The sequence below is a fragment of the Ctenopharyngodon idella genome, chromosome 2 (genome assembly GCF_019924925.1).
Source record: "Ctenopharyngodon idella isolate HZGC_01 chromosome 2, HZGC01, whole genome shotgun sequence".
Classification (NCBI taxonomy): Eukaryota; Metazoa; Chordata; class Actinopteri; order Cypriniformes; family Xenocyprididae; genus Ctenopharyngodon; species Ctenopharyngodon idella.
The window spans coordinates 15482143-15502342 of record NC_067221.1 but is presented as its reverse complement, the minus strand read 5'-3'; the positions used below and the strand labels follow the sequence as shown (position 1 = coordinate 15502342).

General features: G+C 37.4%; 1 long non-coding RNA gene across 1 annotated transcript; it reads left to right on the top strand.

The window, feature by feature from the left end:
- The first annotated feature begins 3592 nt into the window (after nt 1-3592).
- On the top strand, nt 3593-11125 carry LOC127498520 (uncharacterized). The gene is made up of 5 exons (XR_007925907.1): nt 3593-3906; nt 5715-5860; nt 9151-9184; nt 9370-9450; nt 10650-11125. It is a non-coding gene; the product is annotated as an uncharacterized LOC127498520 (long non-coding RNA).
- The last annotated feature ends 9075 nt before the right edge of the window (nt 11126-20200 follow it).

Genomic DNA, 20200 nt, shown 5'->3' with positions numbered 1-20200 from the left:
ATCCTCCTGGGCATGGAATTCACCAGAGCTGCACAGGTTGTTGCTGGGATCCTCTTCCACTTCTCCATAATGACATCACGGAGCTGCTGGATGTTAGACAAATGGCGCTTTTCCACCTTCCGCTTGAGGATGTCCCACAGATGCTCAATAGGGTTCAGGTCTGGAGACATACTTGGCCACTCCATCACCTTTACCTTCAGCTTCCTCAGCAAGGCAGTTGTCATCTTGGCGGTGTGTTTGGGGTCATTATCATGCCGTTCAGCCCGGTATCTGAAGGGAGGGCATCATGTTCTGCTTCAGAATGTCACAGTACATGTAGGAATTCATGTTTCCCTCAATGAAACAGAGCTCCCCAGTACCAGCAGCAATCATGCAGCCCCAGATCATGATGCTACCACCACCATGCTTGACTGTAGACAAGACACAATCTTCTTGGTACTCCTTACCAGGGCGTCGCCACACATGCTGGACACCATCTGAGCCAAACAAGTTTATCTTAGTCTCATCAGACCACAGGACATGGTTCCAGTAATTCATGCTCTTGGAGAGGTTGTCTTCAGCAAACTGTTTGCGGTCTTTCTATTGAGCCAGGTTCAGAAGAGACTTCCTTCTTGGACTGCGGCCACGCAAACCGACTTGTTGCAGTGTGCGGCATATGGTCTGAGCACTGACAAGCTGACCTGCTTCTGCAACCTCTAAAGCAATGCTGGCAGCACTCATGCATCTGTTTTTTGAAGCCAGCTTCTGCACCTGGCGCACAGCACGAGGACTCAACTTCTTTGATTCAACTTCTTTGGCCTTTTCCGAGTAGAACCCGTCTTGGAAAACCTCTGTATGACCCTGGCCACTGTACTGTAACTCAGTTTCATGGTGTTACCAATCTTCTTATAGCCTAGGCCATCTTTGTGGAGAGCAACAATTCTAATTCTCAAATCCTCAGAGAGTTCTTTGCCATGAGGTGCCATGTAGAACATCCAATGATCAGTATGAGAGAACTGTACTCAAAACACCAAATTTTAACTGCTCTAATACAATGTCCACACATTTGTATGGTCCTGTCAAGCAGACAAAAACATGAACATGATAAATAGGACATGTGGCTTTGCATTGTTAAACAACATACAACTGCTATCACTTAGGTTGTACTCACTTTTGTTGCCAGCTATTTTGACAATAATGGCTGTATGTTGAGTTATTTTCAGAGGACATTCAATCTGTACTGCTATACAAGCAGCACATTGACTACTCTAAAATATATCCAAGTTTCATTTCTATAGTATTGTCCCTTGAGAAGACATACTAAAATGGTTGCTGAAATGTGAAGGGTGTACTCACTTTTGTGAGATAATATAATATAATATAATATAATATAATATAATATAATATAATACTGGAATTTTGCTAAGAAGCCTGACCTTTATTCAGTCTCTTTGAGTATTATCACAAAAATCAAGGAAAACGCTAGGGCCAAAACCTAAAGGTAAGGCTAAGGATGAATAAGAATGCTGGAATGGAATGTGATAAGACATTGGAATGATTTTCTTATATTTTTTAACTTTATATCATGAGTGCCAAGTGTAAAATTACTACCTTATTTAAATGTCACATCATGGTGGTTTAGGGCTTACTTTTGTAGGACTTCAGCTTTCTGCTACCTTTGTCAACAGCTGTTAATCAGGTTTTACCTTGTCAAGTATTTGAACAATACAAGCAGTCCGTCAGAGCAAAATATCATTAGAAAGCATGTGGGGACCCATCGTTAAAATTCCAGTAGCTTGGTAAAAGCTTTGTCAACAACCTGCATTCACTTGTGTTCAGTCAGGAGAGTAAGGGGGCTCTGTGTGCAATGAATGCTCCTGAAATTGAAATTCAAATGGCAGCCCACAGCTAACCATCATCAGCTGCTCTAAGATTCCTCTCTAGCCTCAAACTAAAGATGCTTAAAAGAGGGGAAATCTGAATTATAAAACATAAATTAGGCTTGTATATTTAAACAGTGTAGATTCTTGTGTCTTTTAAATCAGTCTGTTTAAAGTGTTTTTTTAGCTTGATTTCTAGCAGATTATCCTAACATCCACCCCTCAACTGAGTATGACCAACAACCATAATCACCTGATTAAAGTGCTTTTTTTATTCTTATGATGAGAAATGTATAAGCCATCCATTTCTAAATATCTTTTATGGGCATGATCCTGAGATGGCATGCAGATGTGGTTATTAGTGTGATGCACATAGTGCCCGCATACAGTATGAAATGGAGATTAAATAAAGCTTCTACTTGGGCCGTGTGTTAAAGTGCCCCTATTATACCTTTTTTTAAGGTTCATAAATATTGTTTTGGGAGTCTCCTACAACAGGTTTACATGCATGCAAGGTCAAAAAAAAAAAAAAACACTTTCGTTTTCTCATAATATACATTTAATTTCACCTCAGTTCTCTATGTTTTGTAAACGATTCGTTAGAAGCAGTTCAAAGAATCGGTCTCTCTAAACCCCTCCTTTCCGTGAGCCTACACTGCTCTGATTGGTCAGATGGCCCAATCCTTTGTTATTGGTCTACTGCGCGCACTGTGCAAGTACAGATTCGTTTCTCAAAAACAAATAAATAAACAAAAACATATTAATAGCCTCAGGCAACGAGTGATTGATTATCTGCAATGTCTGCATATATTTATAACAAAACGAAATATTAAACAACCCTGCCTCTTTTCGTTTACATTTCAAAAATATTAAACATAGTAATATTTGTGCATACTCTGATTATCTTCACTGTAATGAAATTAAATATAACATAAAACACAACCCTGTCTCTTTTTGTTAAATGTCCGTTTTAATGATCAATAGCCATTATAAAAAGGTATAAGAATATACAATAAGAAATAAAGCAAACAATTCAGTCAAGCGTACAAAATCAGCGCTTTAGTAGGATACAAAAGTTAAATAGCCATATATAAAGTTATGAAACGTCACGTTGCCCTCCGCCAAAACGGAGCCAGCGGCAAACGTCAGAAGGACTAGCCGAGGTAAGGCTGTTTTTGGCTGGGTCCATGAGCGCTGAGCGTCCGGTGATCGCCTGGATCTCACAACTCCGACAACATCAGATCAAATTGTCAGAAAGGCGCTATCTTTGTCAATAAACCACAAATTTGAGCTTTAAACCAGTACATTCTCGCCTGAAAAACTCTTAAAATTGCATATCATGACATAATAACAGTAATATGTTTAAATTACGCGAGTTTTCTCCTTTACTATTGACGCTTGCTGGTTAGTGCGAGATGCATTCTGGGATACCTGGCTGTCTCAAGTTTGCAGAAGTCACCTCTCGATGCATCCTCGATAAAAGGGGTGGATCAAGAACACATCCGGGGATTTTAACTGTACTTGGCTAGATGCGAACTTTGAATTGGAACAGTACTTGGACAGCGACTGATGACGTTTCACAAGCCCACAAGCCCACAAGCACACAAGTACAGACAAGTACGCATATTGAGAAACGGCTCAGGTCTCTGCAGGACATTAATGATTGATGGGCGAGGCCATAAACAGAGGGGCGTTTTTGAGAGCGTTACCTGATTTGCCCATGTCAGAGTGTGGGTAGGGTTTAGGGGTGGGGTCGGGTCGGGTAAAGGGGATCATTTTCATTGCATGATATATAAACACCCACCAGTTTGAAAACACCCACAAATACAGAAACGCCCACTTTTGTTCCGCAGAGACCTCATACTCGCACTGCGCAACCATTTCCACAACTGAATGACAGCCAAGTTGTATACAATGTATGGACAGAAAAGATAGCATCAATTTTACCGTATCAGTTCGAGCCCGAGTCCGACGATGAAATGTCTGAAGTGGTCAATCAACCAGAAACTGATTCGCAATCACGACTGGAGTACGACATTTCTATATGGTAAGTGTCACCTTAGTTTGTGTTATTTATAAGACGTGATAGCAGCATCACTGTTATACTTTGTGTAGGTGCACCTGTGGGAACTGTATCAGAATGCCAAGCGAAGCTGAAAACCTCTAACATGAGATAAACATTTAGGCCAGATGTGTACACAGACTTTTTTGTCATAACTGTTAACAAAGAAAAATGGCTATATCATTGTTTGACATTACAAGGAGTGTTTACTGTTTACAGAGAGCATACTTCAGCTAGTTAGCATGGACTAGCAATTTAACATTCTATTACAATACAGATAGAGCTCCACTCTACTGTAATAATAAAAACGCAGAGGAAAAAACAGTTTGTTTTACAGTTATGTAAGTGAACCGGGCCCACAGTTATGTTGTAAACTCCCACATTAGCCGAGCACAAATGTGAATAGCTGATAATGCATTACACTTTGTAAACAAAAGTCGTGCTCCATCCTTGATCATTACTTCAAGTAATCACACATCTGAATAGCAGAACTACAGAAACGTGAGTTAGCCGGTTAGCAGGAGACATACAGACTAGGGTGTATGTTACACAACATAACATACAAAACTACGAATTTTGAACGATCGCTAGAAAACATAAACATCAATTTTTAATCATACTTACAGTTCGAGATTCAGAGGAGCAAGCTGGTCCAAATAAACTGGGCATTGATCCATATTTCAAGACCAAGCGTTTTGTGAATCCTGCGTTAAACTCCCTGAGGTTTGAGAAGCAGTCGTCAGTAAAATGACGGGAACACAACAAAAAATTGTACTGCTGTGGTATTATTGAAAAAATGAATTTTCCCTGGCGTCTGCGCGCACAATAAAAGGGCGGGCAATATGCTGATGTTTCATTGTGAAGTCACAACGAAACGGCTTGTTTTACAAACTACTCGTTTAATTGACTCAGAGTCGACTTTTACTTTTGAGAGACAATAACTTTATACAGTGCACTTTCAGATTTAAAACTTTGCAGGATGTTTTCATTCACTTAGACCTATGTTACACACTACATGAAAGGTAATTTTCAAAAATCCATAATAGGGGCACTTTAAGGACAGTGTGTGTAACCCTTCTTGTCTTGGGCGACTGTGGTAACAAACATAATTTGTTCATTTGTTCAGTTTGTTCAATGCTAAGCAGCACAACTGTTTTCAATATTGATAATCATCATGTGAGGATCATGTGACACTGAAGACTGGAGTATTGATGCTGAAAATTCAGCTTTGCCATTACAGAAATAAATTACATTTTAAAATATATTCAAATAGAAAATGTTTTTAAAAAATGTTATAAAAAAAAGTATCAAAATATTACTTTTTACAGTATTTTTGATCAAATGCAGCCTTGGTAAACATAAGAGACTTCTTTCAAAAAAAATGACTGACCCCAAACTGTTGAATGGTAGTGTATGTACAGTAGCCTATTTTGAATAATGATAAGCCATACGCATTTACACATGTTTGAACATGAATGTTTCCGTAATAAATATAGGCTACTTTTTCTTGCTATATGTATCTCTATGCCTGATATTAGCCAGTTGTCTGTCAGAAACTCTTTTAATATGTTTTTTTCAGTGACCTTCAGTGAAACCGATCCATTTCACAGAATCCACTCTGAAATATCGATACGAAACAAAATGTAATGTATCTAGGTCTATAAGTCATACAGTTCCATATAGACGCTTTACGTCTCAGGGACACAATGCACAAGCAGGTTTGTGGTCACAGCACCGAGGATGGAAGGTCAGTCACGCAGGACTATAATTGACCTAAAAAGCTTTTATTTCAGTTCCCAGTTCTGCATCAAACTCTTGGCACACAAAGAAGGAACAGAAACCTTATCTGGATCGTCAGAGCATCCAGAGCAGCCTGAACAATAACTGCACATGGCGAACTCAGACTGGCCCCTAGTGGTGCTTTCTGCTTCCTACATGGGTGAGATTATAAATAGAAAAGCCTTTTTTAAATCTAATTTCACATTACTAAACTCCAGTATTTTTATACTGTGTTTAATATTTTAAAATGCATTCCCATATGAGAACAAAATGCAAAAACAGTTCCGACAGTTTGTTAGTGCATTCAAATCATTACACACAGGGCCTCAAGGGGGCAGCGTACACAATGAGATGATCTTAAAAACACATGCTGTATGTTTTGGCTATGTTCACAAAGGAATACTAGCTTACTAAAGACTGTGCAGCATACAGTTCTTAAAGTATGTAAAACAGAGTGAATTATGCAATAATAAATATTATTATTACAGTAGTATTAACAGTAGTATGCTACATTGTTGTCACATGACATCATCAGAGCATGCTTTAAGGATTAGTTCACTTTTAAATGAAAATTACTTCAAGCTTTACTCACCCTCAAGCCATGCTAGGTGTATATGACTTTCTTCTTTCTGATGAAAACAATCAGATAAATATTGAAGGATGGAAGCACTTTCTTCAGCTCATACTTGTGAACCCAGTTCACTGCCATTATAAAGCTCTGATGCGTCAGGATATTTATTAATATTTCTCAGATTGTGTTCATTAGAAAGAAGAAAGTCATATAAACCTAGGATGGCTTAAGGGTGAGTAAAGCTTGGGGTAATTTTCATTTGAAAGTGAACTGATCCTTTAATACATGACTGCTAGAATTCTTAATCCAAGAAAAATTTCAACTGATATTACTTCTGGTTAATTTGTCATGTTCAAACTGGAATGTCAAGTCAAGTGCACTGCATTGAGGTATACAGTGTAGCATGTGTTCTGTTGTTTATGGCATATTTTGACAAATATGCTGTTGTAGACCTGCCAAGTATTAAATACATATAGAATAATGCATACTGAAAATATATCTATATATATATCTATATAACAGCACTGCCTTTTAGCCTGAATAACACTTCAGATGAACAGCATCACCTAGATACGCTAATAACTAGGTTATATCTGCCATTCAATATAACATAAAACTTTGTTAGAGTTAGTCGACAGGTGTTTTCACATTTGCTATTGTTGATATCAGTGTCAATCAGAGCAATGTATCAACCTGGAACCATCCTCCAGCCCGTGACCCGGAAACCAATCTAATTCAGCCATAATGAAGGACATATCAATTCTCCAATTGCACCTTGAGGAGGGGAGGAACAAGGAAGCTTCCTGAGGAATCATGAGCGAGGATACCCAGGTGTATACTTCCTTTGCATCATAAGGGGGTGGAGCTAAGATGCAAGGAAAGGAAGCGAGTAAATTAAATGAGGATGCACAAATAAGAAATGAGAATCATCCCCGGACAGCTGCAGGTCGAAGTAATGGCCGTGCTGAAAGGAGGCGTGCCGAAAGGCTTGAACCCCTTTGCGTCTATTGGCAGCCAGTACAAATGGATGAAGAGAGGTGTGACATGTGCTCTCTTCGGCTCGTTAAAGGCCTGCCAAAAGAGCATTACAATAGTCCAGTCTGGATAGAACACGAGCTTGGACAAGGAGTTGTGTAGCATGCTTTGATAAGAAGGGTCTGATCTTTCTAATGTTGTAAGGCAAATCTGCAGGACAAGGCAGTTCTAGCAATGTGGTCTCTGAAGTTTAACTGATCATCAATCACAACTCTGAGGTTCCTGGCTATCCTGGAAGGAGTTATAGATGACAAACCTAACTGAATGGAGAAGTTGTGATTAAGAGTTGGGTTGGCCGAGATCACAAGCAGTTATGTCTTTGCAAGGTTGAGTTGAAGGTGGTGGCAACAAAAACTCAGGCCAATACTCATATCTCAATACTCATATTGATGCTTCCTCATTTCCTCGCTCCTCCATCCTCCAGCCCATGACCCGGAAACCAATCTAATTCAGCCATCATGACGAACATCTCAATTCTCCAATTGCACCTTGAGAAGGGGAGGAATAAGGAAGCTTCCTGAGGAGTCATGAGCGAGGATACCCAGGTGTATCCTTCCTTTGCATCATAAGGGGGTGGAGCTAAGATGCAAGGAAAGGAAGCGAGGAAATTAAACGAGGATGCACAAATAAGAAATGAGAATCACCCCGGGACAGCTGCAGGTCGAAGTAATAGCCGTGCTAAAAGGAGGCGTGCCAAAAGGTGAACTGGTACAAAAGAAACTAACCCCTAACCCTACCCTACACCCTGACAGACAGCTTTCACGACTACTGATAAAGACCTTTCTCCACAACCCTACCTTTCGACACGCCCATTACTCCGACCTGCAGATACCCACACTTGGGCAGATTTGGCCACTGTACAAAAAGTAAGTTGCAGTTATTTTATTGCCCTGAAAGGGGAAATGTTACATTAAACTGTCAACTGCTGACGCCTTTCTGTATTTTATTGTATTTACATCTCTCAGGGCTTTTAGTCCAAAAGTGTGCTCATTTGAATAAAAACTTATAGATTATCGTATGTTTACTTCAAATATAGAGAGCAGTATTCTTTTTTCTATTTTTGCCCAAAATAGGGCGATGTGAGCATTATGGAATGCTAAACTCTCACTTAATTTGTTTCATTCATACTCGACGCCGGAGGGCGCCCTCGTGCAGAAAGTGAGACTCATAGGGGTAATAATAAGTCATCTCTGTATTTTATAAGGATAAAGTATATGCATAATGCAATGCCAATACACATAGCCTTTTCACTGTATAGATTACTATAAAAGCCTCGACACATATGTGGATACGCCTACGTCATTACCAAAGCAACCCATGCGGATAGGTTGGTTATGTCTGGACACACAAATCTTATATAATCACCTGTAATTAATAATGCAGACAGTCTGCCTGAAAAGATCTGGTTTGGGGGGGGGGGGGAACAGATTTTCCTGCAGCCTGAACATAGCCTTAAGCCCGGAACACACCAAGCCAACTGTCGGCCGTTGGGCAGTTTTTGTTCGTCGGCCGACTAAGTTTTCTAAGTATGTTCCGCACCGTCGGCTGAAGTTGGTCCTCGTTGGCTTTTTTTCGGCCGATTCGACATGTTGAATCGGTGTCGGAGCTCGTCGGTCAGTCTGGCCATCTGATCATTCTGATTGGCTGTTCAGCTACTGCCACCTGCTGGTACGGAATGTGAAACTGTTCACCACTGCTTCACCTATATACAGTACATTTAAAGTATTTATGGTGCTTTATAAGTAATAAAAGTAAATTAAGTATTTTGTTTTACACCTCAGGAGTTTCTTAGGGCCAACTGTTTTCATTCAACTTTCAGGTATCCTTTCCTTTTATCCTTTCAGATACCCTTTCCATAAGGATCTGGAAGATGACAATGTAAGTTACTTGTACAGACTTTATATTATGTAAAAAGTCCAGATCAGTGTATAGAGGACATCTCATAAGTTCTAATGAACAGAAGTTGATGGATCCTGTTTATATACATTAAAAAAAAGAAGAAGGGAGGTTTACCTTTTGATCTGATTTGTTTTTACCCTCTGTGTTTGCAATCTTGGCACCAGTCCCTCAAACATAAACTCAATGGAGCTTGGAAGAGCAAGGGGAGCGAGGCTGTCTAAAGAAACTCCAGGAGCCTGTCACAGGTGTGTATTCTTATAGTTTAAAGGGTTAGTTCACCCAAAAATGAATGTCATTAATTACTCAGTCATGTTGTTCCAAACCTGTACATCTTCGTAACACAAATGTAGATATTTTTAATTTGAGTGATTTCTGTCCCTCCATTGACAGCTATGCAACTACCACTTTGATGCTTCAAAATGTTCATAAAGAGATCGTAAAAATAATCCATATGAATCTAGCAGTTTAGTCCAAATTTTCTGAAGAGACTTGATCACTTTATATGATGAATAGATTTAATTTAGGCTTTTATTCACATATAAACACTCATCAACACACACATCAGTTGTGTTAAACGGAAGCTCAAGCATGTTTGTTTGACGTGCGAGAACCAATGACGTTCATTCTTGTGTGTTACACATCAAGTTTAAGCTTCAGCAAGATGTTTGTTCTCACGCGTCAAGCGGGTTCGTTTGAGGTTGTTTATGTTTGCTGATCAATGTTTATATAATTAAAAGCCTAAATAAAATCTGTACATCATCAATTGAGTCTCTTCAGTAAATTTGGACTAAACCGCTCAATTAATATGGAATAGATTTACAATCTATTTATGAACTTTTTTAGTTCTGTAGCTGTCTATGGAGGGACAGAAATTGCTTAGATTTCATTAAAAATATTTTCAATATATAAAGATGAACGAAAGTCTTATGGGTTTGGAACAACATGACTGTGAGTAAATAACAGAATTTTCATTTTTGGGTGAACTATCCCTTCAACACTGTTTTGCTACAAACTGTCCTGGCCAACCCTCACCCACCACCCCTAGTAATAACTACTTTAGCATTTGCCAGAAAGGAAAGATAAAATTCTCTATTTTAAGCAAGTGCTGCAGCTAAATCATCTGTTGCTTTAAATGCTTGAGCTCTTTATTTCTGATTGGCTTCCAATGTTTTTGTTCATCAGTTGGAAAAAAAGTTCCCCCAAAAGTGATTCCAAAGATATTGTTCCTCTTGTGTCATTATTGTTACAGTTATGGTACAGTTATCACTATTGTCTAAGAATGAAAGTGAGAATTATGTTATATAATTTTATGGTTGTAGTTATTGTCCTTGGTATGAATTAGCCTTGATTTAAATTTTTATTCTATTGTGGTTACAAAAATGGAAGGTTAAAAAAATTTAATTGTGCATTTGAGGTTGTACTAATTTTTAATTTTCTCCAACAGGAGTTTGCAGTCGTTGGTCAGGATGCATCCTCGATTGATGTGAATGGATATGTGAATGGATATTCATTAGATGCAACCAAACACCTTGGTTTTCAAACTCTTTTGGCTTCTGTGTGGTGAGCTTTTAAACCCAATGTCTTATGCTTCACACTTCCATGCATACATGAATGGAATATAATTTAACCAGGGCAAAAGATGGACTTTCGGACCCTTGAAACAAGTCTATGATAAATTGTGATTCACAAGAATGTTTAAAATGTACAGTTAAAATGAAATGTGTAGTACTGTTTAATGTTTTAAAGAGTTACAGGTAATGTGTGTACTGTTTTTGGAAATGTGAAATTGATCAATATGTAAATGCATCCTGCAATATTGATGACGCATTGTGATACAATGTTTGAAATGTTTTTTCTTTGAAATATGTGCATGAAATTGTGAGATTGTAATATTTTTAATGTTATTTAATAAATGTGGTAAAACAGCATTATGGCCTTTTTAATATGTTGTGTGGGGTACAAATGTGCCATTATAAGGTACAAGGGGCTTGTCACTGGGGCAGTACCCTTAAAAGGACAAATTTGTACCATTTTTAGGGGTACATTATGGTACAATTTGGTCACCAAAGGTACATATTTGCCTATGAAAGGTACAAACTGTAAGGGTACCAATATATACCCATTATAAAGGGTACAACAGGTGTACCCTTGAGGGTACTGCCCCAGTGACAAGCCGTTGGACCCCTAAAGGTACAAATTTTGCACATTTTTTTCTGACAGTGTAAGGGTTAACTAATTTCCTAGAGATTTCAAACTAGAGCTTTCAAACAAGCTAGACCAAAGACCAATACAATCCAAACAACTGCCTATGGATAACCACTCAAAGCACCTTAGCAGCCTCTTAGCAAAGTCTAAATCTCTTCAAACTTTGTATATCTCTTTAAATGGCCAGAGTATTCACAATATGCAAGACTTATAACCTTCAAACTTCAAATATCTCTGCAATCTTCCAAAGTATTAGAAGTACACAGAGCCTAAATAACCTTCAGACTTCAAACTAACTTTCATACAAGGCTTTGTCAAGCCAAAATTCAAAGTTAGCCAAGACAGTGTTTCTTTTGTTGTTTATCTTGAAGATTGTTCTGCTAGGAAGGCTTACAGATAAAATGACACACTGTTCCCACATTAGGCAAATCTGCTCCTACAACAGCACATACTGACACATCTCTTCCATTTAGCATCGAGGGCTCAACGAGTGCTAGAGCAGACATTGTGTTCTCCCGAGGGACTTGACTTTCTTGAAAGGCAGAGGATTGGAAATACATGAGGGACTGGTGGATGACAGTCAGCAAACTGTGTAAACAGATTGAGGAGAGACTAAAAAAAAGTAATTACACTAAAAAGGAAGTCATTCAGAACCTCTGTATCATAAAACCAGGTGAGTTCGGGAAAAGACTCATCAGTAATGATGATATGACAGTAGTCAAGCTGAATAAAAAAAACACTTTTCTTTTGGTATCTTCATTTTAAAGGCCCTATATGTGGTTCAATCCCAGAGATATGGAGATCTTAATGCAGCTCCATGAATAAATTGGGTCCAAATGTGGGTCACTTTTCAAACAGCTGATACTTTTTTCTTTTAAAGAGGAATATCTGAACAACAAATAATGTTGAAACTAGAAATGTATCTCATTTTTTTTTTTTTTCTATCAACATAATTGCATCGAACATACTGAGTGCCATATTTTTTTTCCCCAAAGTTTGCGTGCATGTCACTCAAAAAGTAATAAAGATATTTCAATATGATTTTAGATTCTGTTTCTTAACAAACTTTTCTTTTGAAATCTTCATTTTCAAGGCCCTATTTGGTCCAGTTCCATAGATATGGGGGTCTGTCATCATTTACTCACCATTATTTCAGACCTCTATATTTTCTTTATTTTTATCCCCTGTGAAACACAAAAGAAGATATTTCAAAGCTAAGGGGGGTTCAAACAACACTGGACCCCAGTGACTTTCACTGTATGGGGGGATTCAAAAACTTTTTTGTGTATTCTGCAGAAGAATACATCATGAATACATGATAATACAATTTACATTTTAGGATGAACGATCCCTTTAATTTTGTGTTTTTTGATGTTTTTATTTATTTTTTGTGTTTTGTTTATTTTTTTAGTTATTTTATCATATTCATTACTATTTTAGATGAATTAACATGGCTCAGTAAATGAAATATAAAGTATAGTACAGTAAAAACTATTGTATGTATGTATGTTTAATCTATTAGGCTTAATTTCAAAGTAACATAACAAACACTGAATGAATAGTACTGGATCCTACAGCATAATGGAATTGTTGTGGATCCCCTTAGAATTATTTCTATTCCCAATGTTATAGTGCACGGTCCTCCTGAAATGTCCTACAGAATATATTGATACTATATGCACAATTTATTAGGGTCTAGCCTTGACCTAAAGTAACAGATGCACTTAAGTCTGTTGACTGATAATACTGTTGCTAGCAATAAAAATAATACAAAACAGAGCAGCTATGGAGCAGATTAACTTTTTTTAAATTTTGAATCACCACTGTGAAGGATGACATAAAAATCTTTTCTTTTTTTTTCTCAAATAAATCAAATAACTTTGCTTTAATACTCCTCTATTTAGTGCCCAAGAAATGCATTCATGATCTTTTTGCCAAAGTTGGATTGTAAAATCAGAGACGCTACTGTCATGAGTGTCTAAGAAAATAATGGTACACTCAGAAGCATCTGCTTCTGCCTCTTAAATCTGAAAACTGCACCTGAGACACTCCAAAAAAAGCCTTTTTTTTTCCCCAAATATTTAATTAATAGTAAAATTCCATTAAAATGAATTGAATAATCCTTACATATTTTAATTGCGTAATTGAATGATCTGTGCATATTTTTTACATAATGATTATTCAATTCAATTTGATGGAATTTTACTATTAAATGAAATGCATAGGCCTAAATCTTAAAACAAAAAAAAACAAAAAACTATTTTTGAGTGCAGATGCACTTTACCTCTGATCTGCACACTGACTGGAGCTGGATCTCAGCTCGTGATTACAGTAAATTGTGTCATTAGGGGTTAATTCATAAAAGATCGAACAACTTGACAGTCATACAGACCCAAAAGCATAATATGAGTTCTGAAACTTTGAGCTTCAATGTGAGATTGCCAATGTCAGTAGAGTTGTCTGCATTATCATGACAGGTTCCAGCTTGATTTTGTCTAGTCAAGAAAATTTACAAAAGATAATTAACTACAATCTGAAGGCGTTTAGAGGGTTTGTTTTGGAACCTGATGCGTTTTCTCCCTTAGTTTGGTTCGTTTAGGCATATATGAACAATCGCTCCGAGATCGCCTGAACGAAGTTGTCTTGACCCGATTGAAAATGAACTCTCGGGAGGTTCGGTTGAGGTGAAAAAGCAATCCAACCCAGCAGACTCAACAAACCAAGCAGTACCATAATTCACAACGGGAAATGTGTTATAGGCTATAAAAAGCAGCATAGTAAAAACAAAGCAAAAGCAAAAACCATATACAGTGGGTACGGAAAGTATTCAGACCCCCTTAAATGTTGCACTCTTTGTTATATTGCAGCCATTTGCTAAAATCATTTAAGTTCATTTTTTTCCCTCATTAATGTACACACAGCACCCCATATTGACAGAAAAACACTGAATTGTAGACATTTTTGCAGATTTATTAAAAAAGAAAAACTGAAATATCACATGGTCCTAAGTGTTCAGACCCTTTGCTCAGTATTTAGTAGAAGCACCCTTTTGATCTAATACAGCCATGTGTCTTTTTGGGAAAGATGCAACAAGTTTTTCACACCTGGATTTGGGGATCCTCTGCCATTCCTCCTTGCAGATCCTCTCCAGTTCTGTCAGGTTGGATGGTAAACGTTGGTGGACAGCCATTTTTAGGTCTCTCCAGAGATGCTCAATTGGGTTTAAGTCAGGGCTCTGGCTGGGCCATTCAAGAACAGTCACGGAGTTGTTGTGAAGCCACTCCTTCGTTATTTTAGCTGTGTGCTTAGGGTCATTGTCTTGTTGGAAGGTAAACCTTCAGCCCAGTCTGAGGTCCTGAGCACTCTGGAGAAGGTTTTCGTCCAGGATATCCCTGTACTTGGCCGCATTCATCTTTCCCTCGATTGCAACCAGTCGTCCTGTCCCTGCAGCTGAAAAACACCCCCACAGCATGATGCTGCCACCACCATGCTTTACTGTTGGGACTGTATTGGACAGGTGATGAGCAGTGCCTGGTTTTCTCCACACATACCGCTTAGAATTAAGGCCAAAAAGTTCTATCTTGGTCTCATCAAACCAGAGAATCTTGTTTCTCACCGTCTTTGAGTCCTTCAGGTGTTTTTTCATGTGTCTTGCACTGAGGAGAGGCTTCCGTCGGGCCACTCTGCCATAAAGCCCCGACTGGTGGAGGGCTGCAGTGATGGTTGACTTTCTACAACTTTCTCCCATCTCCCGACTGCATCTCTGGAGCTCAGCCACAGTGATCTTTGGGTTCTTCTTTACCTCTCTCACCAAGGCTCTTCTCCCCCGATAGCTCAGTTTGGCCGGACGGCCAGCTCTAGGAAGGGTTCTGGTCGTCCCAAACGTCTTCCATTTAAGGATTATGGAGGCCACTGTGCTCTTAGGAACCTTAAGTGCAGCAGAAATTTTTTTGTAACCTTGGCCGGATCTGTGCCTTGCCACAATTCTGTCTCTGAGCTCTTCAGGCAGTTCCTTTGACCTCATGATTCTCATTTGCTCTGACATGCACTGTGAGCTGTAAGGTCTTATATAGACAGGTGTGTGGCTTTCCTAATCAAGTCCAATCAGTATAATCAAACACAGCTGGACTCAAATGAAGGTGTAGAACCATCTCAAGGATGATCAGAAGAAATGGACAGCACTTGAGTTAAATATATGAGTGTCACAGCAAAGGGTCTGAATACTTAGGACCAAGTGATATTTCAGTTTTTCTTTTTTAATAAATCTGCAAAAATGTCAACAATTCTGTGTTTTTCTGTCAATATGGGGTGCTGTGTGTACATTAATGAGGGAAAAAAATGAACTTAAATGATTTTAGCAAATGGCTGCAATATAACAAAGAGTGAAAAATTTAAGGGGGTCTGAATACTTTCCGTACCCACTGTATATAGATATAGTTATATATAGCCTATAGTTGTTTGACGAACACTGATCTAGCTATATAAATGATATAGATCAGTGGTCAGGACAGCTACGGATAAAGCCACAATAGCATGCAGAGCGAATTTTTGGATGTCGCAGTCACTCAGAGGAGACCAATAAGAGACCAGTACTCACATTGTGACATGCATACACACATTTTGGTATGCTTTGAAATGTTGCCTTGTGAAAGCTAGCCAAACCAAGAAGGAAATGCAAAATTTTAACCAAGTTCCTGTTTCGGAGAATTTGTTGCATGTGGCATGAGAAATAGCAAAAATCTTGCAATTTTGATAACAGACTTGGAATTTTTCTTTAGTAATTGTCAGAATAGGACAAGAAACCGAAGCTCTGAATTTTGAGCTTTTGAAGTTGAGTATTTTTGAAGAGGTCAGGGTTTACCTTCACCTATCTGCCTCATTTCATAGTTCAAACAGATAACAGTACTCTGACGTATTTACTGGATCATGAATTCAACATACAACATTGGCCAGGAATAATCAATGCTTGTGCAGAAACTCTCCAACTTTTTTTTCTAATGTGGCATGTCACAGAGTGCACTGACATAAAAAGCAAACTGACCGTAAACAGCTTAAATTTGTATTGATTGTACATTAAAGGTAACAAATGTCCTTTTATCTCTACGTTACCATTCCAACTTCAAGGTTAGTTATACTGTAGTTTTAATCTCCTGATGTTTTTCCTTTTATGGCTCTGTGAGGGTCATAGTGCATGTGTGGATGTATGCTGACACAGACATGAACGCTGTGGTACATTAACGGTTTTTCATCCAGCAGATGCTATTATTCAAAGCGACATAAAGCAGAAGCAGTTCATCATAAGAGTCATTACAATGCAAGTTTCAAGTACGAGGTAGATTACACAAGTTAGAAAGGAAAAGAGAGAAATTTTTTTATTATGTACAGTATTTATAATATTATATTATATATATATTTATATTTATAGTTATTATAGTGCCTTTGTTTATAGCCTTTGGTTGTAGATTAGTTCAGTTCTTGCATTATAGGTCCTTCCTGTAGCTCAAACATTAGAGCATGACACTAGCAATGCCAAGGTCATGTGTTTGATTCCCTGGTAATCAATGAATTGAAAAAATGTATAGCTTAAATGCAAAGTAGGACATATAAGACACTGCAAATAATGCACAGCATGTGGTTTTAAATTAGTTCACTGATTTATAAATGTCTGATGAAGTTAGCAAAAGCTTAAACAACAAATATTTTGATAAAATGTCTTTCCTATTCAGTTGTTCTTGTGAACTTGCATTGCAATTCATCCAGCTCTTTTCTTTTCTTTTCTTTTCTTTTCTTTTCTTTTCTTTTCTTTAAGAATAGGTTCTCTTTCATTTTACAACCTTCCCTGGCAGTCATCCATCCAAAGTGACTGTTGAACGCAATGGAGAGTTTGTCTGGCTATCTCTCATCAAACAGCAGACACTTGCTCATGACCATTTGACAGGGCATGCTTATTATAAGTCGGTGAACCAATGCAGGGCAAAACTAGGAGGTATGATGCTTCATACTACAGAGATTTTGTTCAAGTCATATTCTGCACATATAACTTAATGTATATACGTGATTATTTGAGCACACCTACTGTATATGTGTGATGTTAAGTAGCAGTCTTATGCTGTACTTGCTTGTATCAAATGCAGCAACCACCAACACTGTCGATGCCAACTTAAGTTGGGATAAAATCCAGTGGAATGTGCTCTGACGTATTATTTTCATCAATGTGATCCCAGAGCTAGTTTTAAGTCAGCTGTGGGTATACAGACTTGTATTAAAAGATACTACAATTTAATAAATGTTTTATTCCAGGGGAAGGCTTCCATCAGCCTTTGGGGTAAATCCTTTTTATTTTCAAACAAAGTCTGACAGCTGACACTCCCGGAGGGTTGTGTGTATGATATAGATTTCACCCCTGTAGCTCATTTCTAATTGGTTAAACGATGTAACAACTCATCCTGTGTTACAACAGTCCACTATGTGTTGTATAATCAGTCAAAAGTTGTGTTACGACCCTCCCCAATGACAAGTCTTTTTTTAACATGTAGGTAAAAAGCTTTTAGATGTTATATAACAAATTAAACAAGGTGCTCTGCTGATTTAGATTATATACATTCTAACATTCATTAACATGATCACAAATCAAATTATAAATTAGACATGAAATTTAATTTCTTCAAAATAACTTTTTTTTCTGTTATATTCTTTTTATATTCTTTTTATTTTATATTTGTATATTTAAATTTTGCTAAACCAGAGGATTTCAAACATTCTCTTATTTAACAAATAGTTCAGGCCTGGAATCTTTGCTCAGCTTAACAAGCAAGAGTTTTCTTTTCAGAAAAATTTACCCTGCATACAAAGTTTGTGTACATAGCCAGGATTTGTCATGTTGGATGGGCACTATATTGAACATATTCTTTCCTGTATTTTACCATTTTTAGCCTGTCAGATCACTATGGCGAATGTGATTTCACTAAGTATGATGTGTACTTGGATTAACATCTTTGTTGATCCTGTAACAACCCAGCAAAATCACGGTGACCATATATTCAAGAAGTAAATTAAAATTTATTATGTTTTTTTAAGTATACATATTTTTATTAATATGGAGAATTTATCTAAAAATTTAAAATGTCTTTTTTATGTAGGGGTGAATTCAGGGTGATTGGGACAATTTTGCAATTGAGATGAATTGGAAAAAGTGTCCCAATCGACCTGAATTATCCCTATTTTTACTGTTACTGTTACAGCAACACAGACTTGATGGTATTATATATTGTATTTGCAAGTCTTCACAATTTGGGGTTATGGCTAATGTTTAATAAAAAACGATTTTCAGTTCAATTCAGTCTTTAAATGCACGTGAGAAGTTACAGCAGCCATAAAGCTTTATGAATACCTTCATGCTATAGGTGAGCCCCCTCACACTTTTAATTTGTATGTACATACTATGATCCTACATTTCACTTTTCAAACATGTTGTAACAGTTTGTGAGCTGAACAAACTATGGGGAAAGAGGCTCTCCGAGGATACAGTATATAATGATTTGATTGCAGCAGATTGTTTGGTTTATCTGCAGTTTCAAGGTCAAATGAATGCCTGGCCATCACAGTGTTAATAATTAAAGTTGATGAACATGGCCTTCATCTGGACCTTATCAAAAAAGTTAACCCATTTTAGTGAGACACGTCACACGTATTGAGATTCAAATGGTGCTTTTGATAAGATCATCAATATATTAGAACTTAAAGCTGATTATTGATATGTTGGTAACATTAACTTAGTTCCATTAAATAATATTAACAGATACTTTTGATTTTAATAATGTATTATGGAATGTTGAAATTAACACGAACTAGGATTAATAAATGCTTTAGAAATATTTTTCATTGTTACTTCATGTTAACTTATGTAGCTAATAATGTTAACAAATGAAACCTTATTGTAAAGTATTAACGATCCATTCAGTTGCCAAAAATATCTGAGAAGAATGTTTCATTAATTTTAAAAATCTTAATTTTAATCCTAATTCTCAGACTGCTGCATGCAGGTGTAATAGAACAAATGCCCAAAGGTAATAAAACAAGGTTCCATTCCTAAAATCATGTTCATACTCATTCATTTGGATTATTTGTCTGATGTGTGTAATTATGTTAAACCAGCCTGAACAAAGCCGTTATGAAAATTTTACTTACCAGCTCATGTCAGTGAGTTTTGTAACAGTGGGGCTAAACTGACTGAACTCACTGATGCTTTTAGGTTTTTGGGCAGAGCACCAGTTACCAACGATCAATGACCGTTTATCCAGAAGTGACCTGTCAAATTAAGGTTAAAATAGTATAAACTTCTTGTCTTAGCAAATAAACACTCTGCCAATTCATACAGCTTTTTGACCTCTCCTCATCACCAGGACAGGGAAATACTCAGAAAACCTTTGCTGAAAATATGACTAATCATTTGCTACACTTGCTCATCTGAGACAATCATGCTGCAAAAAAGGAACATAAATTTTAGACACAAGGTGTAGCATAAGAGTGGTATAATGCTTTTTGTTTAAATATAATAAATCTAATGATGGATTTTTTTTAAAATGTGACACTGATGCAACCTCAACCTTTTAGTCATCGATAGATTTTGTGTCACAAGGAAATAGTTTGTAGGTGTGTGCTTTCATTGTTGAAGACCAGTTTTGTTTTGAGACGTTGTGTGAAAGACCCGTGGTTGTGAAATACGGGTGTCTGTATGTAATACATCCACTGAAATGAATTTGCGTAATATGTAATAGCATGATATTAGCA